Source organism: Macrotis lagotis, chromosome X, assembly GCF_037893015.1.
Source record: "Macrotis lagotis isolate mMagLag1 chromosome X, bilby.v1.9.chrom.fasta, whole genome shotgun sequence".
Taxonomy (NCBI): Eukaryota; Metazoa; Chordata; class Mammalia; order Peramelemorphia; family Peramelidae; genus Macrotis; species Macrotis lagotis.
The window spans coordinates 362768389-362789479 of NC_133666.1; the positions used below are offsets into that span (position 1 = coordinate 362768389).

A 21091-nucleotide genomic window follows, 5' to 3' on the forward strand; every position below is an offset into this window, starting at 1 on the left:
ATATATATATATATATATATATATATATATATATATATATATATACTCAATTGGGTACAAACATCTGAAATAAGAAGGAGAGAAGGGAGACAGGGGTGACAGGGGGAGGGGCATGGATATGAGTGATGGAGGAGAAGATGGACCATTGGGGGAGAGTGTTCAGGTATAACACATTTTCTTTTTACTCCTTGCAAGGGGCTGTGATTGGATGGCCTGTCCAGGACCATAGGGCCAGGTATATGCTGGGTAAGGGGTGGTATGTGGGTTTGGGGCTTCTTGGCCTCAGGGGTGGGGATTTGTCTGCTGTACTGCTCAACTACCCTACAGCAGAGACAGAGTGAAAGGAGAGAGAAAATATAGTTCATGGTAGTAGAGAATTATGAATGGAGGGAGTTTCAATCAGCAATAGCAATGGTGGAAAAATATGGAAGTAACTTCTGTGATGGAGTTATCCTAAAGAATGTGATCCACCCACAACAGAGCTGGTGGTGTTGGAACACAGACTGAAGCACATTTTTTTATTATCATTATTTTCTGGGGGATGTTACAGGGCACATGGGACTGGGTGGCCTGACTGGGGCCACACAATTGGGTGATTGTTGTGTGTCTGTGTCCAGATTTCAACCTAGGTGTTCCTGGCTCAAGGGCCAGTGATCTGTCTGCCACCCAGCCACCCCTACTATTATTATTATTACTATTTTATTTTGGGTCTTTTTTTTGGTTTTGGTAGAGCAATGGGGTTGTGGTGGCTTGCATGGGGTCATACAACTGGGTTATTGTTGGGTGTCTGGGGCTGTATTTGGACTCAGATGCTCCTAGCTCGAAGGCCGGTACTCCATCCACTGTGCCACCTGGCCATTCCTATAATTAAAATTATTATTATTTTTTTAACTTTAATTTTTTCTCTCCCCTTTACTTTATCTCTTATGTGAGTCTATATTTTCTTGGAGTGAGGGGGTATTATGTTTACTCTTAAACAAGAATATTTTAGTAATATATAAAAAAACATTATTTGTACAAAACAAGAATAAACAACTAACTAAATAAATAAATAATGACAATATCTCCTTAAAAAAGGTGACAGTAAAGAGATGATGGAATAGAAGAGATTGAATGGGGTTAATCTCAGTACATAGGAGGTATAAAAGACCTATTGTAATGGAGGGGAAGAAAGGAGGAGGTGAGTATCACCTGAATCTTCATCTCATCAGACTTGGTTTAAAGTAAACTTATATACACTTACCTGATTTAAGAAACTTATCTTCCCTTTCAAATATTAATAGGGGAAAAGAGGAGAGGGGGCCAGGATGGGGGAGGAAAAGGGGAACTAATAGAAGGAATGGAAGGAAGAAGGGGAAAAGGGAAAGGGGAAAGAAAAGGGAAGGGGGTTGATCTAGGAGTGCAAACCCAATGAAGCTGGTAAACTGGGAAATGTGGATAAAGAGAAAAAAGTTGAAAAATCCAGAGGAAAGATAAAAAGGTGGGCAATGAAGAGTTAGTAATTGTAACTTTGAATGTGAATACACACACACACACACACACACAAACACATATATATATATATAATATATATATATAATTATATATATATATATATGGAGAGAGAGAGAGAGAGAGAGAGAGAGAGAGAGAGAGAGAGAGAGAGAGAGAGAGAGAGAGTAAAAGGTTGGGGCAAAGTACATTTTGCTTAAGCTGAAGTGAAAAAAACAGGGGTATCAATCCTTATTTCAGACAAAGCAGCTGCAAAAATCAATTGCATTAAAAGAGATAAATAAGGAAATTATATCATGCTAAAAGCTACAATGCACAATAAAGTAATTTCAATACTAAATATGTATGCACCAAATGGTATAGCGTCCACTTTCTTAGAGATATTAAAAGAGTTACAGGAAAACTTAGACAGCAAAATCTAATCATAAAATAAGCATGAAGGAAGTTAAGGAGGTAAATAGATTATTAGAAAACCTAGATATGATAGACCTATGGAGAAAATTGAATGGGAATAGAAAGGAATATACTTTTTTTCTTCAGTATATGGCACTTACAAAAAAATTGGCCTTGTACTAGGGTATAAAATTCTAATGATAAATTGCAGACAGGTAGAAATAATGAATATATCTTTCTCAAATCATAATGCAATAAAAATCATATGCAATATTGGGCCAAGGAGATATAGACCAAGAACTAATTGGCAACTAAGTAACCTCATTTTAGAGATTGAGTGGATCAAACAACAAATTATATAAATAATTAATTATTTCATCCTTGACAATGACAATAATGAAACAACATACCACAACCTATGGGATACACTTAAGGTGGCTTTTAGGGGATATGTTATATATTTAAATGCTTAGATGAATAAATTCAAGAAAGAGGAAATCAATGAACTAAATATGCAACTAAAATAATTAGAGAAAGAACTAATGAAAACTCCCCAATTAAATGCCAAAAGAGAAATTCTAAAAATTAAAGGATAAATTAATAAAACTGAAAGTAAGATAACTATTGAACTCATAAATAAAACCAGGAGTTGGTTTTATTAAAAAAATAATAAAACTGATAAACCTCTCATCCATTTGATTAAAAAAAAAAAGAAAACCAAATTGCTAGTATCACAAATGCAAAAGGTGAACTCACCATCCATGAGGATGAAATTAAAGTAAAATTCAGAATCATTTTGCCCAAATCTATGCCAATAAATTTGGCAATCTAAGTGAATGGATGAACACTTACAAAAATATAAATTTACCAGATTAAAAGAAGAGGAAATTAAAAACCTTGGGAAAATTGAAAGTTAATATGGAAGAAACTTGGATTAGACTAATACCTCACACCCTATATACCAGGATAAGATGAAAATGGGTACAGGATTTAGACATAATAAACAATGTTATAAGCAAAATAGAAGATTGAGGAGTCAGATCTATGGAAAGGGAAGCAGTTTATGACCAAGGAAGACATGGAAAACATCATTAAAAACAAACTAGATAATTTTGATTACATTAAATTAAAAAACTTTTGCATAGACAAAACCACTATAACCAATATCAAAAAATGAAGTTAATTGGGAAACAATTTTTACAGCTAATGTTTCTAACATAGGATCAAATTTTCAAAAAAAAATAAGCCATTCTCCAATTGACAAATGGTCAAAGGACATGCAAAAAAGAATTTACAGAAGTGGAAATCAAAGCAATTCATAGTCATATGAAAAATTATTCTAAATCATTACTTAGAGAAAGGCAAATTAAGGCATCTCTGAGATACCAGCTCACACCTATCAGGCTGGCCAATGTGACCAGAAAGGACAATAATCAATGTTAGAAGGGATGTGGGAAATCTGGGACACTGATGCATTTTTGGTGGAGCTGTGAACTCATCCAACCTTTCTGGAGAGCAATTTGGAATTACACCCAAAGGGCAACAAAAATATGCATACCCTTTGATACAGCAATACCACTACTAGGTCTTTACCCTGAAGAGATTATGAAAAAGGATAAAAATTTCATTTGTACAAATATATTCATAGCAGCCTTGTTTGTGGTGGCAAAGAATTTGAAATTAAGTGAATGTCCTTCAATTGTAGAATGGCTTAACACACTGTAGTATATGCATATAATGGGACACTATTCCATTAGAAACAGGAGGGATGGGAAATCAGGGAAGCCTGGAAGGATTTGCATGAAATGATGCTGAGCAAGATGAGCAGAACCAGAAAAAAAATATTTCACATCCTAATAGCAACATGATGATCAACCTTGATGGACTTGCTCATTCCATCAGTGCAACAGTCAGAGACAATTTTGTGCTATCTGCAATGGAGAATACCATCTGTAGCCAGAGAAAGAATTTTGGAGTTTGAACAAAGACCAAAGATGATTACCTTCAATTTAGGGGGGGATACATTATCTTATTATGTTATTTTGCTATCTCTTATACTTTACTTTTCTTCCTTAAGAATATGAATTCTCTCTCATCACATTCAGAATAGATCAATGTATACCGTGGAAACAATGCAAAGTCTAACAGACTTCCTTTTATGGGTGGGGGAATAAAGCAAGAATGGGGGGAAATGTAAAACTCAAAATAAATCAATTATTTCTTTAAAAAAGTAAAGTAGATGGAATGTGTTATCAAGAACCAGAAGAAACCTTGAAAATATGCAAATATCAAAATAAAGAAAAGAATAAAAAACATTCACAAAATAATTTGAGAGAATTTTATATTTTCAAGTTTTTTTTCATGACTTTATTCCATCTATCTTCATATATCTACCCATTTGTTCAATATTCCTTTAGCTTCCAAGGAACCTTGATTGCAAAACCAAAACAATGTTAATAATTTGCAACTATACAGTTCATTATTTTTAAATTATCTTTTAGGTCAAGAAAAATATGCCTAAAACACCTCTAAAACATATTACCTTGATAAAAGCTATTTTTGAAGATCAGAAGATACAATATGACTTATAACTTCTAAACTTTTCCTTTGAGTCTATTGCATGATATGTAAGTACACTATGGAATTTCATCCAAATTCCCTTTCTGGGGGGCAGCAAAAGAAATAGAGTTGGGGGGCAGGGGGTAGACAAAAGGGAAATTGAAAACAGAGGATAGGGGGAAGGGAGGAGAGAAAGAAAAGTTGGGGGGTTAGTGAGCAGAGATCTCTTCCTTCTTAACCAATTTGGATTAGGTTCATTACTCGAAATATACTGGAAGCAAGTTTTAAATCAGCAATTGCAAAATCCTGAATGGTTAATGAGCACACATTTTTCTAGTTTGTGGCACGGAGTCAAGATAATAAAACTGACATCTGGGTCAGCAGAAAGGATAAAAACAGCTGAGACACTGAAAGCAAGTCTGATTCATGGTAGTAATACTATTCCCAATTGTCTCTTACTACCTTGCCCTTCACTTTTCTTTTCCCCTTGTTATGTTTAGTAGTATTAAAATTCCCATTTTAATTTTTCCCTTGTAGTCCTTTAAGAATGTGTATTTATTCTTTAAATTTGATAGCATACCATTTTGACACTGCTGTTAAACCATTGTTAATAATTCTACCTTCTTCACCTGAATGAGTTAATATGCAACTTTCTATTCCTTACATTTTGCTATTAAATTAAATTAATTAAATAACTTGATTAAATATATTACCATGTTTTTTTGTATTCATATAGAAACAAGTATAAAAATCTTATCCCTTGAAGATGAGCAAAAAAATAATATATTCTGTATAAAAATAAGTTGTTATATGAAATATCTGTGTCCAAAAATGTTTAAAACTTTTCTTTTAATAAATATATTTTATATTCTACTGTGGACTTATATACTATTCCCAACAACTAAAGCAATAGACATCATTTTAATTAAAAGATCATAGGGAATACATTTTAAATTGAATCAGTCCGAGAGTGACAGATGTAAGCCAACAATATATTTCTTCCAATAGTGTAACTGTTTAGTGTCCCTGTGCATATCTTCTGGCCAGAAATCAATTGTACTTTCTTCAATATTGCTTTTCAATAATTCTAATTTTAAAGAACCATTGCTTAAATTATATAATCATTGAATGCTTAAAGGTTACAGTTAAAATGAACACAAAGGTAATTTTGCTTTTAATTCAAGGACATTCTTGAAAAAGTTGAATCATTATTCTTCATAGTAATTTCTGTTTTAAGACTATATATGTTTGAATATGTGAATTAATGTGTGTATGAGAGAGAGAGACAGAGAGACAGAGACAGAGACACACATGGGGAGAGATGGGGAGAGATAAAGAGACAGAGAAAGAATCAAATATACAGAGAAAGAATCAGAAACATTCTTTCACTATTGATGAAGACTATTCTAAAGGGGAGACAAAAAGAAAATAACTATGTATTAGCAAACTATATATACTTTAAAAACTCTACTAATTCCTTAAGATTTTAAGTAAATGAATGTTCAGATCTAAAGTGAGAGAAGTTGTTCATTTGTAGCTCCATAGACCATAAGTCTATTGAAGAAAGGAAAAGAAACTAATATGTATATATATATATATATATATATATATATATATATATATTTTATATATACATTTATATGTATGTATACACACATATATAAGCAACAATAATTATTGAAATTTTACTTCATATTATTTGATCTTTTATTAACAACTCAAAAAGAACTTCTGAAATCATAATAATAATAGGTTATATTTATATATTATTTTCTGACTAAAACCTTTAACATGACTCTGTGGAGAAGTGAACATATAATTAAACAATAGCTCTGGTTTTGTTGATTAGCTCAATAAGAAAGTTTTGAGTTATCTCATGAGCACTGACAAAAAACTTGTCAGTCTCTCCAAGAAGACTCTAAACTAAAAGAGTCATAGAAGATACAATTTTGCAGATTTAATAGGACATAACCGGTAGGTTCATGGAATAGGAAAACATTTCAAAAAATATTCCTCAATATATGTAAATGAACAGGAGGATGGGAAATACCTAGATGAGGTTAAAAGGAAAGGAGAAGAGTAACAATATACTGAGAGAAGCAAAGCACATATCTCTTTGTGTCCATTCTATTTCAATCAAGAATAGAAGAAATACTAACCAGGGTTGGGGATATCCTGGAATAGAGTGATGTAAACATGTCCATAAATGAATTTATGGACAGGATTTAAATGACATGAAACAACTTAAATATATTAAACATCTTGCTTCATTTATGCCATTCAGGTTTATTGGTTGTTTGATGAGTTAAACCCTCAATTTATCTTGAATGAATGTTATAGTGGCACAATAATTTGGATCAAAAATTAGCATTAGTGATGATAAGACTGTATCATATTTTTAAAACTCCATGGAACTTTTATTGATTCTAAATTGTTTGCTGTTTTTAAAGGCCATATTTTAAACTCCAATTTCCTTCAGATGATATATATATAGAATCTGAGAATTATAGCGCAATTAAACCTCAGAATTAGAATTTTAAATAACCTAATGGGCAATGGACAGTCATATGATTGATATAAGCAGGATGAAAAATGTTGCCAAGAATGACTTTATAACTAGCTAAGGGACATTATCAAATATATGTGTGGCTGGAAGGAAAGCAACGTTGATTACCTAGTAAAAAAGAGACTATAGGAAAACCTAAAGATACAATAAGAAACTCAAAATATAAAAGAAAATGAAGGTTTTTCAATGATTTAATATCTCCAAAGAAAATTTATGAGAAAATGTGAATGAAAATAGAATACCTTTGCAAGACTTTTGTTGTTTGTTAATAGATGAAGTAGCTACATGAATGAAATCATGAACCTTTTGAATCTAATGGTATCCCAATTTGTTGCCTTTCTAATTTTCCTGGAAGTCCATAATGTCCTTGGCAGATTTTAAGATAAGATTTAAAAATGCATCATGGTTGCCACCTCCATTTTCCAAATTTTGTATCATAGAAAAATAATCTTTCAAAAACTCACACTTTATTGGATATGATGGGGAAGGTCATAGAACAGTATAGTGAAGGGTGACATTTTCATGCTTAAGTAATCATTTTCATTCTTCTTTACTTTCTCTACTTTTCTCCCAGGTCTAGCATCCAAGTATGCTGGTTAAGGTAGGCAAGCAGATGTATCTCTAGAAGTATCCATTAATGACAGGGACAATTTGCAAAATGACCCTAACTACAAAAAAGTTTCAAAATGTTTCAGTGCACTAAAGCAGTTTCCATGTATCTACTGTGATTCATATTACTTACCTTAATGTCACTAAATTGCTAAATGACAGGTCTAAATAACTGTATTGGGGGCATCTGTTCAGATACTTAAGAGTCTTAAGTAATAAATATCATATATCATTAAAATTCATATGAATAGATTGTTAGACATTAAAGGAAACAGGATAAAAGGGAGAAGCTATAGAGTGGTATTTGTTTGCTGAACAAGAGTTAGTTAAATCCTTAAAGGGATGCTTAATACTATATTAGTTTTTAAGAGTGAGAAGGAGTACTGAAATAAGACAACATGGATTTTGTAGCAGATATAAATTTTACATTTGCATATTAAGACGGGGGGAAATAAGGGTGTCATGCATTTGTTAGGCAAAGTTTGTTTCTGACAAGATAGGATTCTCAAATAAGGAAACTGAGACTCAGATGTTGTGATTAGCTCCAGGAGACATGAAGAACAATAAAAGATACTTTTTTCATATTTTAGATGAAAAAGATATGTAATAAAGAGTCATCATTTACTAGACACACACTTACCTGACATTAAACAAATAACAAGAAATTCTGATAGATTCAAGATTCTATATACATTAGAGAAAATCCCCTCCTACTCAGATGTTAATCCTTTACTGACTGTAACATGTTATTCTCAGAGCTTTGCAGCAGTTCAGATATATGAATTATAGGTTGCTTAAGCAGTCTTTTTATCCTAATACTATGGAAATACTTTTTCACCTAATACTGTGGAAATAATGGGATTCTTCAACAAAATATTTTCACTATATTACATAGTATTCAGGAGAAAGGAGTAAAAAGTATTTACAATTTGCCTTAAATGGAAATGGGGAAGGGAAAACTTTAATAAGTCCAAAGAAGTCCACTTATCAATATGCGTATTATAAAGAATCTCATCTCCCAGTGAGGTTTGGGTTGAAACTGTTATTCTGGGACTTAGCCAAGTCGGGTTGTATGTCCTGCCATTCTCAAATACTTGGGTAGTTATCTTTTTTTTAATGAAAATGAACAATTAGGACAAAGGCAAAAGAAGGTATTGCACCTTTCTTATTGTTTGAAGGTGATTTCAAAGGCCATAAGAAATTGTTGGAGGTTTGTTTTAGGAGAGAAGCAACATAATTATATCTGAATTAAAGAAAAATTATTTTGGCAATAATATATTGAAAGAGAGACTGGAAGGGGGTGAAAGGAGATATAAAAGTACTAAGAGGATCAAAACATTTTTAAACAGTAAAATGAACAAGTACCATTGAAAAGAATAAATGTTAGGAGAGTGACAATAATAATAAATAATAATAATAATAATAATAATAATAATATCTTGTATTTATTTAATATGCTAATATTTGCAAAGTCCATTAACTTTAGTATCTCATTGATTTTCAGGTATGCTCCATTTTATAGATGAGGGAAATAAGGCTGAGAGAGATGACATACAAGGTAACATATGTACTAAGTTTCTGAAGGAGGAATGATCTCAGCTCTTTCTAATTATTCTGAACTCTTCTTTCTATTCTGACAGCCACAGATCTGCTGAAGCATGTGCAGATTGAAAAAAGGTCTGTTTTTATCAATTATCCAGAAAGAGAATGTTATATTCCTCATTGTATAGGAGCTTCACAGATTTATTTTCAATGTGTTAGATGGGGCTATCCTAATCTTCCATAATTGTTTTCCAGGGAGATCCTCCTAAGGCACTTAAAAACCCCTCAGTCAGCTTCTCTGATATCCTAGTCTGGAGTCACATTTGTGAGAGATCACACAAAGAACAAATAAACCCGTTTAAGCTCAGGAATTATGTGATACAATTAGCATAGGTCACATTAATTTCCTGCCTTAGGGAGAACACAGTGAGTTTAAATAGAAGATTCAGACATCACCACTATCCCAATGCTGGAAAGCTAGGTATTGGAGTCTTTGGTCTTGAGTTGCCAAGGGAAAAGAATGAGGGGATGACCTAATTGATCAAGTAGAAGGACTCTTCAGAACATAGAGGAAACTATTCCCAGGAGAAAGGGTTATTTTGAGGTCTCTGTAAATAAGGACTCATAATAGGGGAAGTATCATCTCATGCCTGTTTCTAGATAAGCAAGGTCAAGAGACTAGGCAGGGATTCTTTCATAAATACATTTCTATGCCCAGGTCTCTTGAGAGATTTAATTAAAATTTAAATTTTCATTTAGTCCAACACTTCTGCCCTATCAGTTCCTTGGGTACTATAGTCTGAGTCCTGATCCTAATTTATTGTACCTAAGCATAAGCACTCAGCCATATAAAGTTACTGTACTCTCTTCCTTTGCCAGACTTGAGGAGTTTCCCCTAGCTTATTGATAATATTAATTAATTACATTGTGGTTTTCCCTAACCAATTATTTATCTTACTGAGATTTGTTTGTTTTTGCTTTTTTTCCTAACCATGGTTTAGTATAGATATTAAAGAAGACTAAGTCCCTTCATCAAATATGATGAACTACCAAATGAAGTCAGATCTAATCTACCCTTCCAAAAAAAATCCCATCTGTCCTTTTTTTTTTATTCTCACCAACCTAGAACATATTATCAAAAGCACTCTTGCATCAGCCCTTTTTCCTTTCCAGTCTCATCCTTAATCCATTCATTGCCAAAATAGTCTTTCTTTTGTGTATTGCTTATTTGCTAAAAAAATGAATACACTTTCAGAAGTTTTCTTTAGCCTTTGAAGTCAAATCCAAACTACTTTGTTGATATTCCCATCTCTCCACAACTGTTCAAACCTTGTCTATTTCTCTTTTCTGAATACATTATAGACTATTCAAATAGGACAAGTCTCTTCCTTATCCTTCCTATCCCTGTCTTCCCTATCTATTCCATGCTTCTTCTGAGAAATATTCAGGGGTGGCTAGGTGGTACAGTGGATAGAGCACTGGCCCTGGAGTCTGGAGTAATTGAGAACAAATCCAGCTTCAGATACTTAATAATTACCTAGCTGTGTGATCTTGGGCAAGCCACTTAATCCCATTTGCCTTGCAAAAAAACTAAAGAAAATACTCAAATTTTATTCTGCCCTTGTTCCCATTTTTCACTATGCTTGAAAAATATTGCTTTTGTCTTTATATCCTATAAATCTATTCTCCAATTCAACCCAAATGTTACATCTTCAATGATTTATTCCTTAAGTCATTAATGACCTTTCTCCTTTAGTCACACACAGCACTTTGCCTATCATGCAATATTGTTTTATACTTGTTTATCTATGTGACTCCTTGTCGTTACTTTAAGCTCACTGAGTACATATATATATATATATATATATATATATATATATATATATGTATATATATATGTCATCTAAATTTCATATCCTTTAGTGTCAATCCAAAAGATTTCTATATACTGGGCACAATACAATTTTGTCATTGTTGCTATTTGTTGTGTTAAGAGCAAAATTATTTTGTCCTACCCCTTCTTGTGTTCGGATTTTACTAATATATACATTGTATTTCATTATTTCATACCTCCTTCCTAGATTTTTGTTTTGTTACTGTTGTTTCTCCTTAGGAGTTGTGACCTATTAATTATAAATGTGTTCAGACCTGGCACGACTAACAAAATTACGATCATTACATCTTAACTTTATAACCATAGTCAGTGGACCTGGAGGTGGGATTATTTATTCATCTTTTAAAAGCCTGAGAAGGTCCCTCCTGCGCCACAGAGAGGTTCCTCTGGTTCGAATCCTCAGGCTCACCCTAGCTCGGTTTACCACTCGTGTCCTCACCACCCTCTGTGCACCCTTCACCTCTCTCTACCAGTTCCCGGAGACCCTTGCCCTGTCACAGCTATGAATGGACAACTCAATGGTTTTGATGAGAACTTCATGGAGGAATACACCTTCTTCTTCATCTCAAAGTCTGTGGGCAAAGGACACCCCATTAAAATTTGTGATCAGATTAGTGATGTAGTCCTTGATGCCATTCTTCAGCAGCACCCTGATGCCCTGATGCCAAAGTTGCTTGTGAACCAGTCAGTAAGACTGGAATGATACTGCTTGATGGTGAAATCACATCCAGAACTGCTGTTGACTATCAGAAAGTGGTTAGAAAATCAATTAAGCATAAGGGCTAATGATGATTCTTCTAAAGGATTCATTACAAATCTTGCAATGATCTGATAGACTTGGAGCAGTAGTCAGCAGACATTGCTCAAGGGGGTTCATATAGATCGCAATGACAAAGATATTGGTTCAGGAGACCATGTTATGCTACTGATGAAAGTGAGGAATGCATACTCCTAACTATTGTGTTAGCTCACAAACTCAAAGCCAAACTTACAGAATTTTGGCATAATGGAACTCTGTCTTGTTTACACCCAGATTCCAAAACTCAAGTTGTTATGCAGAATATGCAGGATCATGGTGCTGTAAAGGTCAATACAATTTTGATATCTGTTCAACAAGTGATCAATGCTATTATACCTGTTAAATACTTGGATGAAGATACAATTTACCATCAACAACCTCATGGAAGATTTGTTATTGGTGGACCTTAGGGTGATGCTGGTCTGACTGGAAAGAAGATCATTCTGAATAACTGTGGTAGTTGAGGTACTCATAGAGGTGATGTTTTCTCAGGAAAATATTACTCTAAGGTGGACCATTCTGCTGCTTATGCTGACCGTTGAGTGGCAAAGTCCCTGTCTAAACGTGCACTGTGTCACAGTGTACTTGTTCAGGTTTCTTACACTATTGGTGTTTCCCATCTATTGTCCATTTCCATTCTCCATTATGGCACCTCTCAGAGAGTGAAAGAGAGTTCCTGGATATTGTGAAGAAGAAATTTGACCTGTGCCCTAGGGGCATTATCAGGGATCTGGATCTGAAGAAGGCCACTTAGTAGAGGACTACAGTCTATGGCCACTTTGGTAGGGAGAGTTTTCCCATGGGAAGTGTCCAGAAAGCTTTATCCCCCAGCTTGGTGGTGTAGGTTACAGAGAAGCTTTCAACCTCGGAGGGAAAGGGCCCTTCTAACTAAATGTCTCCTGTCTTCTTTCAGCTCTTGATGAGTTTCAGTCAATCTTGTCCAATGATCTGATTCTAGTTTTTATGGTGACTTTTAAATTGGGCTCTGCAATTCTGACCCTGGTGTTTTGTTCACCATTATAATGGATTTACTGAGCATAAATGATCCGTTTAACTGCCTAGAGATGAGCAGATAGCACTATCTAGTAAATGATGCTTTAAGATTGAACCTTTGTGTCCCACCACCCATCCCTGAAATTTCAACTGCAATGATTCTTCCATCAAATGCTGAAAACTGTACTTGTAATGTGCACGTCAAGTACTTGTAGTTCCTCTATTCAACAATGCCCCCTCCCTGTCAGTTTGATTTTGTAATGTCTTGAGCTCTATTATGAATGTGAAGCTTTCCTCCATCCTCACTGTAACCCAACTGACTTTAAATTATGTAGCTTTTTGTCAGGGAGTGTTCCCTTCCAGCTCAATCTTGCATGTAATGCAAGTTCCAGTTGGAGCTCTAGCCTGCCTTCATGAAAAAAGCAGTTACTAGTTGAACCACCTTCTGTTGCTTAGGCTCTTAGCGTCATTCTCTTACCCAACAGCACCAAATCTTAAAATCTCTCCACTGGGCTGTCTTTTGGAAGATGTAAGTAAGGTAAACCAATCTTACTCATGGTTTCAGCACCAGCCAAACCTCTCCAATTCCTAGATCTAGTGAAGTGGGTACTTGGCAGCCTTGTGACATCACACAGAGAAGTCACAGGGCAGCATATGAAGGTCTGTAGGTTGCACACTTTGGTACCAGTTGATTTTTTCTTTATAAGCAAGACTGAGTATTCCACATAGCACAAGAACTCCTCACAGGTTTTTAACTTTGCTTTATTTTCAAAACCAGGTCCAATGAGCTTTCTGATCATCTGGTGTAGATAAAGAAAAATCAACTTCCTTCAGAGAGCAATGCTTTTGGCAGGGAGGAGAAGGAAATCCCTTCATACTTGAACATTTCCTAATTGCTTATTTATTGTTTTCTGGGGTATGACACGAGTGCAGAATAGCTATCACTTCAGAGGGAAGCTTTAAAAAATTCTTGACACCATGATTCCTTTGAAATGTTTCCAGCATGTCCTACAGAAGAACCTTACAAGGGGGTCTTGCTGGTGTTAACACAGAAAGGAGGGCAGAGCTGGAGCAGCTGGTTAGGGAGGAAACTGACTTGGCTGGTGTGGTACCAAGAAGCCAGCTTGTTTGCATGCCAAGTCTATGGCTGCTGCCCTAAACAGAAAGTGCCTTTCAGGATCTATTTATTGGAAGTGTATCACATATGTCTAGTTCTAAGTTCCAACGGTTTAATGAAGATATAAATAAAATGTTAGATTCTAAAAAAAAAAGCATTGGGAATGAAATAATGAATTGTGAGAGGTAACAACACCCGGAAAGCCTATACTTCTTAAAGATGAAGTTGGATGCTTTGCTATGTATATTCAATTATTTTGCTAAAGTCAATAGCTGTCTTTAGATTAATCTTTAGCTTAATTTTTCTTTCTTTTTCATCAAAACAGTGTGCTTTCTGTAGGATGGAGGAAAGAACAATCCCCAAATCTCAGGCACCAGAGAGGTCATTACAGATCAATCCATACATGAACATGAATGATTTCTGTGGCACACTTGGTAATTGTAATCCAGTTTCTGCTTAATGTTTGTCTGAACCTTGGTGTGAACCTGTATCTCTATGCCCATTGTAGATGCTCATGTAGATTTAGAGAGCCTGAATGTACCCAAATATCTTTTCTGGATTGAAATGTATTTCTATTTGGTAAAAAAAACTAAGAAATGGAAATGACAGTGAAATTTATTCTATATTTTGCATTTTCCATCCACATAAACTATATTCAAGTTATGATGAGTATTTTCAGTTTGGTATCCATAAAAGAATCAAAATAGATAGGAAGACATGTGCATGCATAGGCAAAAAAACCTCTCACAACTGTTAGCAAGGGTATCTCCTCTATAAAGCATTGAGGTTTATCAGAACAAGCACATGATTTGGATGAAAAAAATCCTGCATTGAAGTTCTAGTTTATTTGCTCCCTTTGGATAAGAAATAGTTAAATCATTTATATAGCATATTAACTCTCTGAACCTCAGTTGCTTCCCTTTATAAGATGGCAATAATATTTTCTACTTTATTACCAGCCTAAAAAATAGCTACTTCATAGAAGGGACATTGTGATATAAAAATGTTTTCTAAACCTTTAGAATGAAATAAATAGGAATTATTCTAATAAAGTCTAAAGTTCTATAAAAAGATATACCATTTTTATTATTATTCTTTGCCAGTCCACTAGTTTTCACCTCTCCCCCTCCCCACTTACACATACCATTTGTCAAAAGAATCAAGCTGATTACTTTTATGGGGAAATGCTTCTGTATGCTTAAAATATATTGCTGCTTTTATTGTGTTCAAAATACAGTTTAAAGTGGGTGAGAGGTTCAGTTGAAAAATAAAAATGATTGGTCCCATTCATGAACTATTCCCAGCAGGAACTCATCCTAGGAAATGTAGGCTACTTATAAAGTGTAGATTAAGTAATCAGGGAGCTGGAATGAGGAGACATAGAGGGAGCATATGCCAAAGCAGGCCAAATGCTACCAAGAAGTTGAGCTCCCTGGAGACTTATCAGAGAAAGGAGATAGATTCCTGACTTTCTCTGATAAGGCAAGAAAGCTCATTAAACTCAAATGGCTGAGCACCAGGTACTAGGAAAGCCCTGTGGAGAGTATTGGAGGCATCAAGCTCAAAAAATTTTTCCAAGCTCTTAAGAACCAAAGTAAAGTAGCCTAAGCCTTTCTACCACCAAAACAGTTGGTAGTTTATAGAATCATCATAGACCAAGAACCTAGGCTGTAGCATAAAGCATAGAAACATCAAAATGAGTTTTAAGTAAGTTGTAACCCCCTTTTGTAGTCACACATTTGGTCCCAATTTCATCAATTTATTGAATTTCCTTTTGGAAACTCTTCATAAATGCTGAATCATGTAAATGATTATGTGAAAGTGTTCCAAACAGGTATTAAAGATAGTCAAACAAAAACATCCCCCCCATTTTAATAAAGTAAGGAAATAAGCTGTTATTTCATTTCTTAGTTTTGGGATCTTTATTGTTCAAATATAGATTACCATTGTTGTTTATAGTTTATATAGAGATTTAGTATAAAATAAGATGTTTTAACAAAATAGTTCAATTCAAATTGAAATTGGTTTAGTTGAGAATTGAATAAACTGAAACTCTACTAAATGAAACTAGAATAAATCCTGGTCATAAATCAATGCTATGTAAATGCAAAATTTTAACACTGGGCATCAAATTTCAAAATTGAAATTAAAAACACATTACCAAGAGGTACTTGAATGTAAGAGCTACATATATTCTTGCAGCACAATAGTATTCTACACAATCAAATATGACAATTTCTTCAGTCACCCCTCAATTAGTGGGCATTTCTGGAATTTCAAAAATTTTTGTTACCACAAAAAAGAGTTGAATAATAGTTATATATATGTATATGTATATATCTATACATATATAAATAATCATTTCTTTTTAATTTATTTTTATTAAACCTATTATTTGAGTTTTATAATTTCCCCCCCAATCTTACTTCCTTCCCCCCACCCCCCCACAGAAAGCAATATGTCAGTCTTTACTTTTTTTCCATGTTGTACCTGATACAAATTGAGTGTGATGAGAGAGAAATCATATCCTTAAAGAAGAGACAAGAAGTCTAAGAGGTAACAAGAACAGACAATAACATATCTTTTTTTCTAAATTAAAGGGAAATTGTTTCTTTTTAAAGGTCAAATATTCTTTTATTGTTTTATTTTGTTATTTTTTTTTCAAATTATATGTAAGGAACATTATGCACATTCATTTTTGTTAAGCTTTTCACCCACATCCTTCCATCCCCTCAACCCTAGGATATTAAGCAATCTCACATAGGTTATATATGTACAATTGTTTTACATGTATTTCCATATTAGTCACTATATGTAAAAAGAAACAGAGCAAAAAGGGGAAAAATCGTAAGAAGGAAAAATAAAATGAAAATAGTATGCTTTGAACTGCATTCAGATTCTGTAGTTCTTTCTCTGGATATGAATGACATTTTCCATTTCAGGTCTTTCAGAATTGCCTTTGATTGCTGTATTACTGAGGAGATGTAAGGATATCAAAGTTTTAGCATTGCACATTGTCACTGATAAGATAAACAATTTACTTCTGGTTCTGCTCACTTTACTCAGCATCAGTACAGGTAAGTCTTTCCAGGTTTTATTTTTTTAAATCTGGTACTCATCATTTCTTATAGTGCAATAATATTCAATTTTAGTCATATAACTCAACTTGTTCAATTATTCCCTCAATTTCCAGTTCTTTGTCTACCCAATAAGAGCTGCTTTGAATATTCAAATACATACATACATACATATATATATATATATATATATATATATATACACACATACATATATATAGGGGATTTTCCTCTTTTTGTATACTCTTGGGGATACAGATATGGAACTGGTATTGCTGTTTATAAGGATATACACAGTTTAATTGTCCTTTGGTATAGCTTCAAATGGCACTGCAGAATGGTTTGATCAGTAGTCAAGTCCATCAACAGTATATTATTACTCCAGTTTTCCCAAGTGCCCTCTAACATTTATCATTTTCCCTTTTTTGTCATATTCATCAATCTGAGAAGTGTAAGCTAGTATATCAGAGTTGTTTAATTTGTACTTCTCTAATGATTTAGAACAGTTTTTTTTTCATATAACTATAGAGAGCTTTATTTTTTATATAAAATCTGCCTATTCATATCATTTGACAGTTTTATCAACTGGTGACTGCCTTATATTTTTATAAATTTGATTAAGTTATTTATATATTTTAGAAATATTGCCTATTTCAGAAAAAATAGCTGTGAAAATTGTTTCTGAGATTTCCGCTTTCCTTTTAATCTTTGGCTATATTGGATTTTCTCGTGCAGAAATTTTGCAATTAATTGTATCAAAATTATTCATTTTGCATTTCTGATTTTTCTCTATCTCTTCTTTGGTCATAAAATCTCCTTCATTCCAAAATTCTGAAATGTAAATGATTGCTTTCTCTTCTAATTAGCTTATTCTTTATATTGAAAAATCATGTATAGATTAGAACTTATTTTGGGGGGGAGCAACTGCACAGTGAATAGAGCTCCAGTCCTGGAGTCAGGAGGACCTCAGTTCAAATCCATCCTCAGAAATTTAATAATTACCTAGCTGTGTGATTATGGTCAAGTCATTTAACTCCACTGCCTTGCAAACAAAGAAAAAAAGACCCACTTTATTTTTGTATAGATTGTGAGATATTTGGACTATGCCTAATTTTTTCAATATTAGTTGCCAGTTTTAACAGTAGGGTTTTTAATTGTTTGCTTTATTTGCTAATGTTGTTTGGTTTTTTTCTTGTCATAGTGAGTTCTTATTCCAGAAGTTGAAAGCTTTAGATTTATCAAACAGTAGAAAACTAGTTATTTACAACTGTGACTTGTGAAACTAACCTATTTCACTCATCTACCACTCTGTTTCTTAGCCAATACAAAATAGTTTGTTAGCTGTTGTTTTATAGTCTAGTTTTGGATTTAGTATAGCTAGGCCACCTTCCTTTACATATGTTTTCCATAAATCCCTTTGATATTCTAGATCTTTTATTCTTCCAGATAAATTTCATCATTTTTCCTAACTTACAAAATATTTGGGGGTAGGTATTTTGGTATGGTATTGAATCAGTACACTAAATTATGTAGAATAATTATTTTAACCAAATTAGTTCATTCTACCCATGAAAAACTGATAGTTTTCCATTACCTTAAATTTGTATTTATGGGAAAAGTTTTTGTAATTATAGTCATATAGTAGCTGTGGTAGTCTTAGAAGTAGACTCAATATTTTATGTTATCTTCATCTGATTTAAATGGATTTCTATTTCTTTAATTTTCTGCATGGATTTGTTGGTAATACATAGAAATGCTGATGAATTCTGTGGATTTTTTTTATAACCTGTAATTTTGTAAAAGTTGTTAATTGTTCCAAATAGTATTTTAGTTGCTATTCTATGCTTTCATTGTATTTTGATATGTGTAATTTTTTTTTGCATCATGACCTAAGAAAGATGCATCAAAATTTCTGACTTACTGAATTTGATTGTGAGGTTTTTATTCCTTAATACATGGTAATTTTTATGTAGGTTCCATATTCTGCTGAGAAAAATATTTATTACTTTCTATCACTATTCAGTTTTGTCCTGAAATCAATCATATCTAATATTTCTGATATTTCTTCACTTTTTCTTGTTTATTTTGTGATTAGATATATCTAATTCTGAAAGAGAAAAGTTGAAGGTCACCATTACTATAGTTTTTCTTTCTTTGTCTTGCTGTAACTCACTAAACTTCTGCTCTATGAATTTGGAAGCTATATATATATCATTTGCTGCAAATACATTTAATATTGATTTTACTCCATTGTCTATTTTGTCTACCAGGTACACCAATAATTTGCAAATTATGTCTCTTGGATCAATTTTCAGGTTCTTCATTTTTTCCTATGAGAAACTACATATTTTATTCTATTTTCCAGTCTTTTGATTTTGGAATGTATTCTTGAAGTATTATAGAATCAATAGTCTCTACTTATACAATTCTGATTGTTAAGGATTTATTTTCTTCAGGTAGCTTTTAAAATTTTTTTTTATATATTTAAGGCAATGGGGTTTAAACTTGTCACCTTCAGGTAGCTTTTGCATCTCTTTTTCCATTTAGCCAATTTGGGACAGCTTGTTGGTGCAGTGGATTGAGCACCAGCCCTGGAGTCAGGAGGACCTGAGTTCAAATCAGACCTCAGAGACTTAATAATTACCTAGCTGTGTGACATTGGGCAAATCACTTAACCCCATTGCCTTGTCAAAAAACATTCATTTAGCCAATTCTACTTTTAAAAGTAGTGTGTTCTTCAGTCAGTTTTTCAGCTGCCTTTTCCATTTGTTCATCATTCTCCTACAAAACTCAATTATTTCCCCATTTTTTCTTCCTTTCTTATTTTATTTTAAAAAAGCATTAAAAATCCAAGAGAACTTTTGGGATTTGGGACCAATTCATAACCCCCCTTTACATGTAGGAATTTTGTCAATGTTTTACTCTTCTAAGATAAAATTTTGATCTACCCTTTTTAGAATATTAGATTTCTTTGACTAGGGCTCTTTTTGGTATTGCTCATTTTAAAAATTGATCTCTGTTCTTCATGCAAAGTCCTAAACTTTTTGTTTTGGGGACCAGGAATTTGACCATTGGTTTTCCATGCTGGGCCCTCAGATACTGATGTCTTGCACCCTGCTTTAGGGTAGCCTCACTGATTTGCATGTGAGAGTTCACAGTATGCTTTCTGCACTGTGGCTGAGGCTCTTACTATTGGTCAACTTTAGCAGTGGCTTGTTGTTCTAAGACTCTGGGGTTTGTTAATTGTTTTACACTATGGCATCCTTATTTCCCAAAAACATTGGACTTCATTTTCCTTTTCCCTAATATAGACATTTCCTGAAGTATCTTCAAGATATATTGAGATGACAAGTTGTTTTATTCTGTTTTTCTGTGGGTTCTGTTGCTTAAGAGTATTTAGAAGCTTCATTTAAAGTTATTTCAGAAGGAAACAGGAAAGAGATCAAGGAGTTTCTGAACTTCTTACCATCATTGTGGCTTCAATCAGGAACTTTCTTTCTCCAATTTTTAATGTTAATTTGATAAACACCTATAATACTGTTATATTCTTAATTACGGTTCCACTTCCCAGAAAAACTTGTTAAATAAGCATTCAACTCCAATAGTTCATCAGCATTTTTGTTTTTTTCCTTATCCCACTTCAACATTTTAAATTTTGTTTTATGTAATATTAGTTAAGTTCATATATAAGATAATAACTCAAAATTGTTTTTGTTTGCATTTTCTAATCTTGTCATATGGAATGATATGGTGTTTTATGGCTTGGTTTTGTCACATTCTTTTCTAGTTTATCCAGTAGTTTTCTCAAATGAATTCTTATCCAAGAATCTTATCCCATATTTGACTTAATCAAACTGTTGATTATGAAAGTAATTTACAACTTGTTACATATATCTAATATATTCCACTGATCCACAACTCTATTTCTTAGCCAATACCAAATAGTTTTATTTTTTTTTTTTGCAAGGCAGTGGGGTTAAGTGGCTTGCCCAAGGCCCCACAGCTAGGTAAATTATTAAGTGTCTGAAGCCAGATTTGAACTCTTGTACTC

The 21091-nt window shown here is 33.4% G+C and overlaps 1 pseudogene; it reads left to right on the top strand.

Moving 5' to 3' along the window:
• The first annotated feature begins 11556 nt into the window (after positions 1 to 11556).
• On the top strand, positions 11557 to 12697 carry LOC141499124 (S-adenosylmethionine synthase pseudogene; annotated as a pseudogene).
• The last annotated feature ends 8394 nt before the right edge of the window (positions 12698 to 21091 follow it).